The sequence below is a fragment of the Notamacropus eugenii genome, chromosome 2 (assembly GCF_028372415.1).
Source record: "Notamacropus eugenii isolate mMacEug1 chromosome 2, mMacEug1.pri_v2, whole genome shotgun sequence".
Classification (NCBI taxonomy): Eukaryota; Metazoa; Chordata; class Mammalia; order Diprotodontia; family Macropodidae; genus Notamacropus; species Notamacropus eugenii.
The window spans coordinates 15,538,223-15,554,773 of record NC_092873.1 but is presented as its reverse complement, the minus strand read 5'-3'; the positions used below and the strand labels follow the sequence as shown (position 1 = coordinate 15,554,773).

Below are 16,551 nucleotides of genomic sequence, written 5' to 3'. Positions count from 1 at the left end.
ATGGAAAAATAGAAACAGGGTGAGGCAGTGATTAGAATTGGGACCTGGAATTAAGAAGGTCTGGGTTCAAACACTGCTTTAGATTTAACCAGCTGCATGACCCTGGGTAAGTCATTTTTTCCTCTCTGAACCTCAGTTCACTCATCTGTAAAAAGGAGATAATATTAACCTTGAAGGGGAAAGTGTTTTGCAAACTACCAGAATTTTTAACCTAGTGTTCATCCATTAAAATTTTTTTGATAATTTCAAGTATTATTTATTGCAAAATTATACATTACAATATTGTATTTCAATAGAATTGATTTCCTTTGTAATCTTACATATTTTCTCTTATACATTTAAAATATTATTCTGAGAGGGGTCTTCCAGATTGCCCAAGGGGTCCAAAATTGTACAAATTTGAGTTATTGGTGACGGTTGTCAATACTCATTGCAAGTATTTCCATCCTGGGGAGGCCAGGCAGGTTGGGTGCTTGGGGTGGGCCTGGCCAGGCAGCAGGGATGGGCTCCAGGCTTCTGTTCTGCATAGCTGTCCCTCTGGCTTGGTCTCCTGCCCCTTTTAAGTACACTCTTGGTAAATAGCCCCTGCTGTTTACAAGGCCTCTGGAATGTCTAGGGTGGGAAAGGGCTTGGAGGGGGGGCAGGAGATGGGCAGCTGTGAATGATGAAACCAGCAGGTTGTGATATCTGAGTCAGCTGCAGATAAGAGGAGATGAGCCGGCTGGGGCCACTGGGGAGGCCCAGGACAGAGCAAACTAGATAGGAAAGCCAGATAGATCCACAGTGAGGTCACTCAGAAAGAATGCACTACTTTAGTCTTGGAGGGCAGAGTCCTGAAGAGGCCCATGGAGGGATTGTGGGAGATGAGGAGAAGCCTGCTCAGACCCCAAGCAAGCCCCTAGGCTAGGCAGAGTAAGATGAAGTTGACAAGGACCCAAGACTCTGTGGAATGAGGAGGGGGCAGGAGAAAGCAGCATCTATGCCCAAACAGAGCTGGGTATGTGCTGGGGTTGTGCCCCCTCCTCTTTCACCCCCAGTGGGAGAGAATTCCAGGTAGGAGAAGGAAAGGAAATCCTTTAGCTTATCCCATCTGTTCAACAAGCCTCTATTAAACACCTATTGTGTGACAGGTGCTGGGCCAGCCACTGGAAGCGATCCTGGAGGAGGAAGAGAAGACCACGTGTACACGCTTCTGGTCTTGGATCTAGAACCAGAGGGGACGTCAGTACTCGTCTCATGCAATCCTTTCATCTTACAGATGAAGAAACTGAGGCATAGAGGAAGTGATTTGCTCAAAGTCCCCACATATGGTGCCAGGTCTACCATTTCAGTTGTCTTTTCACTGGAGCAAAATATCTTTCAATTATGAACAAGGCAACCCAGTCATTTCATGAGGGAGAAGGCACTAACCACTGTGGAGATCAACGGAGGCCTCATGGAGGAGATGGACTAAGGAGGAGCATACCAGGCATGGGATGCCGCCTAGACAAAAGCTTAGAGGCTGGACAGGTTAATGTTGGCTTGGCAGCTGAGTGGAAGATGAATTGGAGAGGGGGAAAGGAGTGGGTCCATCTCTTTGATGAGGGAGGGATAGCCAGGAGCTTCGAGGGGAAGGTGAATGAAGGGGAACGAGAGTGAACATTTCCTTCTCATGTGGGGCTGAGCAGTCAGCAGATCAGGACCCAGGCTGCATGGAGTCAGCTGCATGGCATCAGCCCACTCCACCAGCTTTACTTGGGTCTGTTTTGGCCATTTCCCCATTTGTTGTTTTGAATAAAGCTTAGCCTCTTGAGCCCATTGGCAAATACTCCAGCCACCCTTGACCTGGGCAGGGGCTGAGTGCAGGTGTGGCAAGCCTGCCCTTTCCCAGGGACCCAGCAGACCCTGGGAAAAGGTCAAGTTGACTGCAAGGGCAAAGCCAACCCACAAACCAAGGCCCTCTGTGCTCCTGGGTGCTTCCCAGACTCTCATCAGTCATCGCTACTTGCTGGGCTCAAATTCGGTCTGCCAAACTCTGGGGTGGGGCCAAAGGAGAGGGGAAGGAGAAGGAAAAGATGGGAGAATCAGAGGATCATGGATATGGACCTGAAAGGGACCTTGGTAATCAGCTAATCCAAACTCCTCATTTTATAGATGAGGAAACCAAGGCTCAGAGGGGTCACACAGCTAGAAATGGGCAGAGCTGAGATTTTAATAGTGTTTCAGTCATGTCTGACTCTTCATGACCTTATTTAGCAAAGATCCTGGACTGGTTGGCTATTTCCTTCTTCAACTCATTTTATAGATGAGGAAACAGAGGCAAATAGGGTGAAGTGATTTGTCCAGGGTCACATGGCTAGGAAGTGTCTGAGGCAGGATTTGAACTCAGCAAGATGAGTGTTTCTGACTCCAAGTGGTGTGTGCTATCCACTGTGGCACCTCCTAGCTAGGGGTTAGATTTTCTAGCTCCAAAATTCAGCCCTCTTTTTACTGCACCAATATTTGGAGATAGCATTTCTAATACCCATAAAGTTCAGACATTGAAAGAGAAACCCAACAAATTGTTGAACTGCTTAGAGCAAAGGGGAAGGAAAGCGGGCACTGTCCTCTCCTGGGATGGAACACCACCTTCCCTGCTTGTCCATGGCTGCAGGCATGCTCCCAGCCCAGGCCTACTCCTGGCACTGGTCCTGGCTTTGTTTGGGGCATTCCATTCCTTCCTCATCTCCCCCACCCCAATCAGTCTTCCTTTCTGGGTGGCTTTTCCATCCACCCACTGATGGAGAGAGAAGGGAAATTGATCCTGTCCCCAGCATTGCTAAACCTATCCTGTATAATCATAGCTCACATGTAGGGGTTGACCAAGAATGACCTCGTGAGGGGCCAGAAGGTCCTGTTACCTCTACACATGCAGAAACAGACTCAGAGTCATGTAACAAGTAAATGGCTGAGGAAAGATTTGAACCTGGTCTTTGGACTCTGAGTTTGGTGCTCACTAAGCTCTCTCTGAGTAGAAGGCATGTTCTTACTCCTTCGGCAAACTGAGTTGATTATTAGGGGTTAGCTTGAGTGGGTGTCAGCGTGGTGCATTGTGGGAAACAGAGGCAGATTTGGAGCAAGGGGACTTGTGTTTAAACCCTAGCTCTGCCACTTCTTGTGGTATCTGTATGACCTTGAGTAAGTCACTAGACCTTTGATTAACCTATCATACCATACCTCTCATTCTTTTCTTTTCCAGAGTCCTTGACTGAGCCGTTTAGACTCGTTTCTACTCCTTCTCCAACAATTCACTTTATGATCTTTTGCAATCTGGCTTCTGACCCAGCCACTTGACTAAAAATCCTTTCCAAAGGTGGCTGAACATCTCTCTGAGTTGCTAAACCAGTGGCCTTTTCTCAGAATTCATGGTACTTGACCTTTTGGTGGCTTTTGGACCCTGGCCACCCTTTCTGCCTCTGGGAATCTTCCGCCTCCCTGGGCTCCCACATTTCTCTCTCTCTCTCTGCCCTCTTTTCTCTCTCTCTGTCTCTGTCCCTTCTGATTCAACTGCTTTTTCTCAGGGTCCTGTGTGGTCATACCCCCAGTTTTTGTCATGGCCCCATACCCCCATGGGTCTCTCCACTTTTTCTCCCACGGTCACCTCCTCTGGCTCCGATGATCCTCTCTCCAGCCTGCTCTTTGTCTTGAATGCTGATTTCCCAGTGCCAGCTGTGTACTCGTATGTTCTGTTGACATCTCGCATCGAACGCTGCAGAGTAGAACCCTCATCTCTCTTCCTGCTCCCAGTCTGTCCCCTCCTTGGGCCCTCCCTGTTTCTATGGGGAGGCCCAGATTTGTAAGCCCAGAAGTCCCTCTGACTCCTCACTCTCCTCCTTTCCAGTCATTTGTCAAATCATGTTATCACTCTTTCTGTTTCTTCTTTGACCTCCTCTTCACTCACACAGCCTTGCCTTAGTCCAAATTCCCATCTCCCAAATGGGTTTTTCTAATTCCTGACTGGTTTGTCTCCTCTCAGGTTCATTCTCCACACAGCTGCCAAAATCCTTGCCCTAAGGCACAGTTTTGATCATGTCACTTCCCTGCTCAAAAATTTTCTGTGGCTCCATAGTGCCATAGGATCAAATCAAGCCTGGCATATAAAACCACAATCTACAACTGAATTTTCTACTTTTGTTCCATGTTATTTCCCTTTTTATATCCTTTGCTCTGGGGTGGGGCTAGGGAGTCCAAGGTCCTAAATAATGACTCCAAGGTCTTAAATCTGGGAGTCTGGAAATAAATCAGCACCCTCAGCAGAGATGGACAAGCTTAGACAAGGAGGGTTAATGAATTCCATTCGGGATCTTTTGAATTTGAATTGCTGAGAGGATGCCAAGGTATCCTGAAGCTGAAGTGTAGAGGGAAAATGGAGGCTGGACACCTAGTTGTATCACCACCTGCCTCAAGAGTAAGGAGTGAGTAGTTGACAAAAGCTGATGAGCCTGTGTGTGCAGGTAACTCACTGACCAACTGTGATTTTAGAAGGACATTCAGAAAGCAAATGGTAATGAATGTAAGTGTGTGGAATAGGAACCCATAAGAAGGCATGTTGGTGGAAAGCTGATGGCTGTAGAAAGATTTTTTAAAGCTATATTTGGGGAAGAAGGAGAATCAATCAATTAACCAATAAGCATCTATTACAAACCTATCATGTTCTAGGTAGGGCTCTGGGTGGTGCCATAGTGCATGGAGTGCTGCCCGGGAGTCAGGAAGACTTGAGTTCAAATCTGCCCTCAGACACTTACTAGTTGTGTGATCCTGGGTGAGTCACTTGGCTCTGGTTGCCTCAGTTTCCTCATCTGTTAAATGAACTGGAGAAGGAAATGGCAAACCTCTCCAATAACTGCCAAGAAAACTCCAGATGAAGAGTTAGACATGACTGAAACAACTAAATATTCCAAGCACTGAGTTAGGTGCTGAGGGTACAAAGAAAACACAAAATGAACCCTGCTCTCAAAGAGCTCATATTCTCTCAGGAGAGACTTGTACATCTACGTGTAGTACCCAGTCTGTGTTACTTCTTGAATTTCAGTTGAGGAATGATTCTCCTCAGAGGGAAGAATCTTCATATTTTAGGGGAAACCCTCTTAAAAGTAGGAGGGCTATATTCCTACTCTAGCTCAAGAGCCCCTACCAGTGTGCTTCCCATTCACAATTAACCAAGAGAGTCAACGGGCTCTAGTAAAGACATTTATTCAAATTTAGGTGTTGTTTTAACACAGAAAGAACAGTAGTTACATGACATTCTCCTCATTAACCTGGGGCATAGTCCCCTAAAAAATCTACATAGCATCTATGGGAAGAGTGGGTTCAAACTTAGCCTATGTTCAGGACACACATGCAGCAAAGGCGTCTCACAATTCCTGATACTTGCATGGCTGGAAATGCCCACTTCCTTCATAGACTCCTCCTGCAGCTTTCACTGGGGAAGGATCCCTCTTGGCTGGTTTGTTCAGCTGGGTTCTTGGGGTCTGCCTTCCCGCCCCCATAGACCAGCTGCTTTCTCTGCTTCCAGGGGCCACATTCCTTGGAGCTGCTTTTATCTCCTCCAGTGACCATCTCCTTGTATCCATGTCTGTCTAGAGTGTGTACTTTCATTTTCTACTGCCCACAATATTTTCCCCCTTGTTCCGCCTGCAGGGAGTTGCCTCCTTGGGCAGCTCCTGATCTCCTCCTCTCTTGCCTCAGGAGTTCTTTTCCCAATTTCTAGATTCAACTGGGCAATGGCATGACATAAATGGGAGCCCAGAGACTTTGGTCTACCCCTAGTTCTGCCTCTCATTTAATGTGGGACCTTGGGCAAGTCATTTTTCTTTTCTGGGACTTGGGCAGTCAGATTGTTTTGTTTTGTTTTTTTTGTTTCGGTGCACTGGAGTTTCCAGAAAAGGAAACATTTTCCTCAAGGAGGGCACAGTCTAAAAGGGGAGACAGAGTCAATATTTACATATTAGATATGTCCAGATTAGATGGAAGGTAACTACAGGAGGAAGGCAGTGATGGAAGGGGGATTTAAGATGTCTTGAAGGAGACCAGAAAAACAAAGAAGTGGAAAGGAGATGGCAGAGCATGCCAGGCATGGAGGAGAGTCAGTGTAAAAGCTAAGTGAGGAGGTGGAGAGTCCTATTCGAGGAGAAGCTAAGAGATCCATGTCACTGGATCACTAAGTCCGGGGAGGTAATCCAGGAAAAGGAGAGAGCAGAGATGGGGAGGCACTGGGCTGCCAAGGGCTCTGGCTGCCTGGTGGAGGAGTTGGTATTTAATCCTGAAATAATACGGCACTTCTGCAGTTTACTGAGTGGAGGGCAATGTGGCCAGGCTTGAGTTTTAGCAGGGTCACTTTTGATGGCCGAGTGGAGGATGGTTAGGAGTAAAGAGAGACCTGAGGCAGAGAAAGGACAGGAGAGGCTACTGCCATAGTCCAGGGCTTGGACAAGTATAGCCTCATTGGGAGAAGAGAGAAGGGAGCTACTGCAAAGCTACAGACCCGGTAGGTGTTGGAACTGATGCTGAGGCTGCAAACCTTCGTAGCTGAGAGGATAATGATGCTCTCAACAGTAACAGGAAAGTTGGGAAGAAGAGAATGTGTTTCATTTTGGACATGTTGAATTTGAGTTGCTTATAGGCTATGGGATATCCATTGTGAGACATCCAAGAGACAGTGGACATGAACTTGCAGGTCAAGATACACTGGGGGTAGATCCAAAGTCTCTGGGCTTCTATTTATCCAGTTTTCCATTTATCCAGTCTGACCATTTTCTACTTGAATGTGGCTTAACTAGAAGTTGAGGAAAGAACTCCTAAGTGAGGAGAGCAGGAGATCAGGAGCTGCCAAAGGAGGAAACTCCCTGCAGGTAGAACAAGGGGGAAAATACCGTGGGCAGTAGGGAACAAAAGTACACACTCTGGACAGATATGGAAGCAAGGAGATGGTCCCTGGAGGGTAGGTATTTAGATCTGGGAGTCTTCAGCTTTAGAAATGATTATCGAACCCATGGGAAATAATACTGTCACCAAATAAGATAGTGTAGTTAGAAAAGAGAAGAGGGTCCAGAACAGGGCTGGGCACACCTCTATGCTTAGTAGATGTGAATCTACCGTCCCTCAGGAGACAGGCAAGTCAGATTTGAGGAAGCATCCAGACACAGTGAGGAAGAAATCGGGGGTGGCAGATGCTAGGTGGGATAAGTTTCCATACACAAATTCTCATGATGGCCATTTGTCAGAACTCATACTGATGAACTCCTGTGGCTGTTACCCATCCAGGTGCCTTGGATTTCACTCCTGGTTCTTACCTGTTTCATAGACTCCCTTTGGAGAGAAATCTCTTGTTTTTCTTTGACAGATCCATTAGCATACAGGGGAATGTGAGAGTGGAGCCAACTACACTGTCTAGTGCCAGTTGTGCTATTTTCATTTTGAACATTTATGCATCAGAAATCCACAAATGCTACAAATCAGGACTTGGGGTTTTGTCTACCTTTAGGAAAGTGAGGGGAAAAATGTTAACCATGGAGCTTAAACTGAAAAGTGAGTCGTGTGGCTTCCCCTCCCCCTAGCCGGTCTTTAACATTTGGAAGAGCACCAAAGCTGGTACCTGCTGTCCTCCTTTTACAGCTCAGAGAGGCAGTGCTTGCTTGTCCCAGAAACCCTTCTGTAAGGGATAGACCTTTTCCTTTTGTGCTCTGAGATTGCCTATCAATCTTCCCCCTCCCCCCTTTTTTTGTTGAAGAATATGAATGGTTCCATAGCTCCTTCAGGCTGATGGGGCCTGGGTTTCCCTAATACTGTTTTTCTTAGGACACTTCCCAAGTCTGCTCCAGTCCACTTTCTGGTTCTTTGAGTGTACATGAAGGCTGGTGCTGCATAGGTATTCATTGCTTTGTTGTTATGGCTATTATTTTAATTGGCTGTCTTTCTGCTTCTTATCTGTGAAATGGAAGCACTCTTTACACTACTGACTTAGGGCTGTAGAGAGGAAAGTGCTTTGTAAAAACCTTAAAAGCCCTGTAGAAACACTAGGGAGTCATCAAGCCCTTTTCTGGAGCAGATGCAGAGATGCCGCTTTGCTGCCCTCTTGTGGACAGAAGACTAAAAACACAGACACCCCCTAACATCTTCACTTGTGCTACGGTGAGTTTGTTTTGTCTTGTCTTTTCCAGAGAACTAAAAGCCTCTGGACGATTATGACCCAGAACTCTGCTTGGGTTGCGTGGAATAAGGACCAGATATCTGTGAACTCAGCCTCCAGCTGCCTTTGGCAAATACTAGGGCCATTCACTTTTAAAAATTTCCTTTTTAAAATTATGAAGCTGACAAATATCAATCAACAGGAACGTTTCCATGAAGGAAAAAGAGAAAAAGAGTATTCGATATAAAACGGAGCTCTTTTATTTCATAGTTGTTGTTTTTTTTTTTTAAAGAAAAAGTATATAATAGATTTAGCATATTATCAACTTACCAACTGCCCTGTTTGGTTCTCCCTTCTGAACTTCCTTCAGTTCTCTTCTGCACATTTGGAAACGTTCATTGACTGTTTTCTTCTTCTTTGTCTTTTCCTCCTCCTCCTTCTTCTCCTTCTTCTTCTTCCTCTTCCTTCCTTCCTTCCTTAATTTCCTTAAATTCAAACATTGGCTATCTAAAAATATAGGTTACATCCTGCACCTCTAATTTATCATCTCTCTGCCAAGAGGTGAGAAATAAACTCCATCATCTGTCTTCTAAGGCCATGCTTGGTCATTGCATTGTCTAGAGTTCTTGGGCTCTTAAGTCCTTTAAAGTTGTTTTTCTTTATTGTATACATTGTTCTCCTGCCTCTGCTCATTTCCCTCTGTATCAGTTCATACAAGTCTTCCAAGTAAAATCATAATATTCCATTCCATTCACATATCACTATTTGCTTGGTCATTGTCCATTTGTTGGGCGCTTTGTTTCCAGTTCTTTGCTACAACAAAAAGTGCTGATATAAATGTTTCTGTGTATGTGGGACCTTTCCCTCTCTTTACTTCATTGGCACATAAGCCTAGAAGTTTTTTGCACAGTTGAATTTGTTTTGGGTATAGTTCCAAATTGCTTGATCCGTTCTTAGCACCACCCCTGCAATGCTTCAGTGTGCCTATCTTCCCAAAGCTCTTTTGAGAATTGTCATTTCTCTCTTCAGTCATTTTTGCCAGTTTCATGAGGTAGAACCTGAGCATTGTTTTAATTTGCGTTTCTCTTGTCATCAAAGATTTAGAGCACTTTTTATGTCACAAGATCATAGTCACTTAGATTTATAGGTGAAGGGGTGAACCTTACAGGTGATCAGATCCAACACTCTCATTTTACAGATGAGGAAACTGAGGCCCAGAGCAGTGAAATGATTTGCCCAAGGTTGATATCTTTCATTTCTTCTTTTGAAAACTTCCTGTTCATACCCTTTGATCATTTAGTTCTCCAAGAAAGATAATTACAAGCTTCTTTTATGTCATAGTCACTCAGCTTTAGATTGGCTCTGGAAGGAGGGTAGCTAGCAAGCCTACTCTTTCTTCTCATGTAGCCTCTAGGTTTTTTTTTTAACCAATGAATATCCCTTTTTCTTTTCTCTCTCACAGTCTCCCCCACCTAGCTGGCCAGGGGAACTTGTTCCCACTCTTCTATCTATTTCCATTTCTGGAGCATGTAGGTCATTGGAAGGCAGTATGAAGTGGAAGCATGTTGGCTCATATCAGAGGACCTGAGATCAAATCTTGGCTCTGTCACTTTACTATCCTGTGCTGCTCTTTCCTTATTTGTAAAATAAGGTGTTTGGTCTGGACAGGCCCTAAGTCAGATGTTCTCAACCTCTTTGGTGTCATATAACCCCTGAAGGTTCATCATGGGACTATGAACCCTAGGCTAAGACTCTCCTTTCTAAGGTCTCTTCCAGCTGTACATCTTCAATCCTTGTTTAATTCCTAATATCTCTTCTTTCCTTTGGCTAGTGCTTCCTTTTAATATGCAAAGAACATTCTCATTCCTTCTTGGCCAGAAGACTAGCACATAGCAGGTGCTTAATAAATGCTTATCAAATTGAATTTATTGAATTGAGATCCATAATTTGATCATAAAATTGTTATTGTAAACTTGATAACACATACAAATATAAAAGAATATTTCTCACAAAGCTGTGCTGGTAGCTTGGACATAGAGGATGGTTATGCATTCACATACACACACACACACACACACACAAACACACACACACTGAATTGGAAGGAAGCGTATATAGGTGGGTATGTTCCTCCTCCAGGGAACCATGCAGACCCAAAGATGACAGCAGAGGCATTGTCCTTGGAGTGCAGACCTCCTGGGCTAAGTAGGGAGGTGCTGGGAAGCCAGCAGCAGTAGTGGTAAGCTGGTGGGGTTCCTGGACCATACAGAATTCTTGGAGAAAATGGAAGTTGAACCCAAAGAGTATACACACCCAGTACATTCCCTTCGCCATCTCATTCAGATTCTATAGGGCTGGGGGAAGATAGTCACCTCACTGGTGAGTACTTTCCCGGTTTTGATGGTAGTAGAAACACTTAGGGAAATACTATATCTAGCACTTTGGTGATCATTTACTAGTTCTTGAACCCGTTAGAGAGTGGTGACAACAGTCTACATTGCTAGAGGTTATTTTATGGCTCTGTGAGCAGGAGTTGTCCAATTGTTATAAAAACATTTTCAGCCATGTCTGAAGCATTATAGGATCATTTCTGCAGTGATTTGAAACCATCATGATCATGTGCACCATGACTTTGGTGTTTGTGTAGTTTGATTACATTTGTATATGATACATCTGTATGGTTTGATGATATCAAACTCTGATGATTTCTGACAAGGCCCAGTGTGTCCTCACAGTTTCTCAACTTGTTATCAAATTGTTTCCAAACTCTCAGAAGCAGACTGCTTCCCAAGGTTCGGTAAGATGTGTGCACACACTCGACACTGCACCAGAGCCACTCTCTCATCCCCCTCTGCCACCTGGTAATTGAGCCTTATCATTGAGTAATCATGGGGTCACAATGTTAGCGGCACTTGTGTTCTTACAGATCAAATGTCAGGCTGTTGGAAGACCGTTATTTCTGGGCACACTTTCTTGAAACTATTCTGGACTGGCACAAATGTTCTATAGAAACAAACTTCATGTTGCCTCTCGTTGAATTATTAAGACTGATTTCTTTATAGCTTTTATGTCTGAATGTTCTATAGTGGGTTGCTCCTCTGCATCTCGTGATGCCCTGGGTGCAATTCCTGTTGGCAAAGAATGGCCTTCAGCTCCAGTAGGGTCTCTGGACCCTGTGTGAAAATCAACATGGTGGGAGCCACCTACCCAGTTGGCCTGACTACCTCCAGATCTCCAGGATCTTCTCTTCCCTCACTGCCTTCATTATCCTTGTCTGGATCGTCAAGCCCTACCAGCATAGGAAAGAGCCCGTTACTCACCTGAATCAGGGTGAGGGATGGGAATTGTCATCCTATTCAAGATGATTTTCAGAATAACTTTAGGAGCCAGCCTGATGCAAGTCAAGAAGTCTACTAGTTATATCATGGCATCATCCTACCTGTGGATCTTCTACTTCAACTGGTGGTGTAACTTCTTTGACATAATGGCTAGGCTTGTCTCCTTTTTCAACTACAAAACCTTTGGGATTTTGCCCTTTGATCTGTATGTCACTGCAATTCTCCCAATGAGAAGATTGGGGATTAATCCAAAGATATGGTCAACACCAGCAACAGAAGAAAACAATCCAGAATCAGAGATGGTTGTCAATCCAGTAGTGGCAATAAAATCCATAGTGGCCTCTTTGGGGGAGAAGGATGACCAGAAGGTGAGTAATAATAAATAGGGATGGAAAATCAAGGGTGGAGGAAAGGGGCCAAGAAGTGAGAGACGCTCTATCCCCTTCATAGCTGGGGCTGTTAGCATTAGGAGTAACTCTGGGGTCACATAAGAAAGATTCTAGTGATCACTGTAAGCCACTGAAAAAGGCAGCATTAATGCTTATGAAAGAAATAGTATTTGTGTTGTCTAAAGAACCCACATTTATTGGTCACAGAACAACTTATTAAAACAAAGATTAACCCAAAGGAAAAAATAATACTGATCTCTGACTTTATTGTTTACTTATGTTACTATTTTTCTACGTGGTAGATTTTCAAATAAATTGGTTGGAGACATTGGTCCCTCATTCAGTAGTTCTATGACAACATAGCCAATGTCTGCCCTTACAAAGGTTAGATTACATATGAAATCTTACTGGATTACTTTTTAAAATTCACACAGAATGTCCCACAAGAAATATTTGTCCTTATTTTATAGTGAGATTCATATTTTGAATTTTCACCAATATAGGTACAATATAATCTTACATTTTATAAATAAAATGATATAGTCAATTTTAATTTGGAGATTTTTTATGGGCAAAATTTATCACTGTGGTTATTGTAAACATTACTGAATAAATCTAAAAGAATGAGTGGTATACTAAATCACCTTGGGGTTCACAACATATTTCTTGTTGTTAGGAACCACTGCCCTGGAGGACAGTATAGGTCCCTGGGAAGTGAGATAGCTTGATGACATTATAAGATATGGTGATTATTTGAAGGCCACTGATGGGATGAAGGGAACTCCTCAAAAGTGAATGATTAAGGATCAGCCACATCTCCTAATGGCCTATAGGGGGAGGACAGGAAGGTGGCCCAATTCTCTGATCCTTGGATTTTTAAGGATTCAGCAACTTCTTCCAGAGTAACTCAAGGGTTAGGGTGGAGGACAGTGTGGGATGGAGAAGAGCAGGTTTGCTTTCAACGTATATTTTCCTTTTAGGGTAGTTAGCCACAGAGGAGATTGTTTGTGTAGGAGGCTGTGAGAAAGGACTCAAAGGAGTGACAAAAGGTTTGCCCTGATAGCATTGCCAAAGTCAGGACCTTCAGGGGAGGCAGGCATGGAGGTAACAAGTTGTTTGAGCATTGATTTTTCTCTTAGTTTCTGGCTTCCAGAGATTCCTTAGTGTGTGGAAATACATCTTAAGTATTTTCTGTGAGGTGAAATGTAATCTCCAATTCAGTAACCAGCTAGTGTGTTATCAAGATGATATGACTTGCAGGTGATTGGATTTCAGTGAGGCAGGGCTGTGCAAAGTCACCAGCCTCACTTTCTCCTCCAGAGTCATCTGGGTCCAGTGGCCATATATTCATCAGGATGACTGGCAATGGCCCAGAATGCAATGCGAGACCCTGGCCATTTTAGACTAAGGGCTTATCAGAATCTCACTTTGAGTGAGATACACCCATTCAATGAATAGGCCTCTTTAAGAGTCAGAAGGAAGAGCTTGGCAGAAAGATTATTTTATGGAGAACTCACATGGGGCAGGCTATCACATGGTGGTCAGAAGAAGTGATACAAGGACACCCTCAAGGTCTCTCTTAAGAACTTTGGATTTGACTGTGCAACATGGGAGACACTGGCACAGGACCACTCAGCATGATGGGCCCACATCAGAAAAGGTTCTGTGCTCTATGAGCAAAGCAGAATTGAGACAGCACATAGGAAACACAGGATGCACAAATTTGGAGTATCCACCCCAAATACTCATATGGACTATCTGTGCTCAACCTGTGGTAGAGCATTCCGAGTTTGTATTGGTCTGATCAGTCACAGTCAGACACACTGAAACTTCACTTTATCATGGTGGTGTCATTTTGGTCCTCTTTGAAGACAAAGGACAACAACCAATCAACCAAGGCCTCTTTAAGTAGTTACTCAACAGATGGCCCCTTTAATTAAAAAAAAAAAAATCAAACTGGGAGGGGAAGACCCCTCAGGGTTGCTGGGTAAAAGAGAAATAGTTACTATTCAGTATTTATATTCACTCAGCGCTATTGGGGCGGGGACCTGTTGTCCAATCTATGAGCTCCAGAGTGAATTGGGTTTAAGGCTTGGTCTTTGAGCAAGAAATCTAGCCTGTAAATCCAGTAATCATATCGCATATTGAATACCTGTATAGGATTTAGAGGCTCTGCCACCCACATTCGGGGCACACTATGCACAAGTTATACCTAAATTTCATCTTGGAAACTTTCTTGGATTAATCCAGCCAGTGAGACAAAGGATGACAAATCAACCCCTTAAGGTCAAGCCTCCAAGGATGACATTCATTCTATGCGAGTCTGGAGTCCCTGTGGGATCCTGGGCAATGGGTTTTATGTATGCATTTGTATATACTTATATGTGTACATTTCTCTTTGGTAAAATATAAGCTCCTTAAAGATAAGGTTGTTTTAATTTTAATCTTTATATGACCAGAACCTGGCACAGTGGGGGACTCTGTAGGAGACACTAAATAAATGTGGCCTGATTTGATTCTTTAGTAACCCTCACTCACTTCTCCTTGTAGGGCTCACATCAGGTTTGTCTATGCCCTTGATATTGTCACAACCATGTCCCTTTTCCTTTCATAGCAAATTTCTATAATCAAGGGAGAAAAAGAGTTTAAGTTTTTTCATTGCAATTCTAAATGTATTAATATTAAAACATCTGTTACTATAATAGGATGCAAGTATAAAACATACTGTTTTCTATCTGAATTTGTAGAATTTCGTAACCTAAGCAACTAAGAGTTCCTGGGGTGCTAAGAGTTCCTGGTCTTGCCATCCACTTGCTAACATTCATGTATAAGATTAGGTCCTTGAAGTATCTCATGTTTTTTGGGGGTTATGGGGTTAATATCCTCAAAAGGGGGGAAATAAGGTACAGAGATTTTAAATTAAATGTTATAGAAAATTTTAATAGGATCAGAATGTATTCTCTAAGGTTTTGTGTGTGTGTGTGTATGTGTGTGTGTGTTTGCACAGGCATATGTATATACACCCATAGTTCTTGCTTTACATAAATTCACATTATGCAAATCTGACTTCTTAGTGCTGGCTCAGGCTCCAACTTCTGGCAGGTGACAGTGGTGATAGTAGTACAACCACTAAGGGGCATCCCCTACAGGCACTCAAGTTGCTCAGGCTGGGGGGGAGGGGACCACAGAGCTGCAGAGGGGGCAAGGCCACAAAGGGCCATGTGAGGGGAAAGGGAGGTCTGCAGAACAGCCCACTTATATTGAGAACTAGATTTTATATGATTGGTTTCTAAATATTTCTAATAGGATATACAAGCTTTGAGTATGTTTCAGTAACAAGTTCTCAAAATTGCCTTTACAACTGTAAACAAAGTGAAATTATTTTCCTCTTTTGAAGTGCCTGTCTGATAATATTGACATAAGTTCTCATTTTGCAAGTCAGACTCTTTCTTCAGCCTGCTGATGGTGTCCTTATCAGGTACAGAGGGAAGGTACAGGTACTTAGGTCAAGGCAGAAATAGCAATTCTCTGAAGTGAATCATGGCTTACTAATTTGATGTTCTGTTGTTAATGGGATCAGAACCATAAGACTTGAGCTGGTTTTCGCATCAACGAGATATGGGAAAACCAAATCTAGGAGGGTTATGCAAAGTCTTGTTACTGCCAGATGGGAGCAACATTGCCTAGGATCTCTGCAATTGACCTGGAACCGGAGAAGCAGATCTGCTAGGAGGAGGCCCCTTCACAGCTGTCCCAGACTGTCCAAGGGAAGATGTTACCACCTGGGACGTCTGGGACTCAAGACGAAATGTGCAGTTGAAATGGATGCTGGGATACAATTAGACTTCATGTTATTTAATATTGATCATCATTACTGCATTGCTTCGGCTTTTTGTTTCACGCTGTTTAAGTTTTCTTGGTTACTCTGGTGACAATGTAAATCTCCCCTTTCAAATGAGTCCATGATGAGGGCTCTAAGTAGTCTGATCTGTAACCTGACTTAGTTTATCTACTAGAAAGTTTATTTAACAAAGTTTGCCTCCCTTAGGGGAATAGGAGATTATGAGTCTGCTTGTATTCTTTGTGCCTCTCACCCCACCCTTTGATGCCCCCCAAGGCAGACAATCATTTTGTTCAGAAATCCCTGATAAAAGTGTTTAAAGAAGTGATCCTGAGAGGGGAAAGTTACATTAAAAATAGCATGAGTAACTCCATTTTACCTTGATCTGCCATTTTGTGAACTTCCAGCTTCTTGTAAGTCACCTGACCACGGGGGAGTCACAAGTCTACCCCTCCTACCTCAGTGTCTCTTGAGCCTCTCCATCAATAAGAAACAAGGTGATTCAATCCCTGCATCCTGCTCTTTGCTCCTTTAACTGTATATTAACTGTGTAAAAACCAAGGTCCTTGCTAAGATCGAGAGCCTTGGATCTGATTTGTTTCTGCAACTGCCTGCACTGCTAAATAAATCATTGTCTAGATGTAACTGCTCAGTTTCTCTATTCCACCACACCAAAAATAGCCCCTGTCTTTCTCACAGCCTCTTTCAGATTCACCAAACTGAACTGTATTCAAGGGTCACAGCTTTTGTAAAAGCTATGGATTTTCCAAAGTCCAAAGTCTCTTCTTAAGATTAAGAACTCATGCTTTCTTTCCAGTTCAAGACCAAAATAATCAG

General features: G+C 43.6%; 1 protein-coding gene and 1 pseudogene across 4 annotated transcripts in view; one reads left to right on the top strand and one right to left on the bottom strand.

Annotated features, from left to right (window-relative positions):
• Positions 1–16,472, top strand: part of LOC140524436 (transmembrane protein 202-like) — an 81,427-nt pseudogene extending 64,955 nt beyond the window's left edge.
• LOC140522101 (inner centromere protein-like) overlaps positions 1–16,551 on the bottom strand; it is a 576,743-nt gene that overhangs the window by 218,428 nt on the left and 341,764 nt on the right. The gene's annotated exons all lie outside the window — the stretch shown is intronic.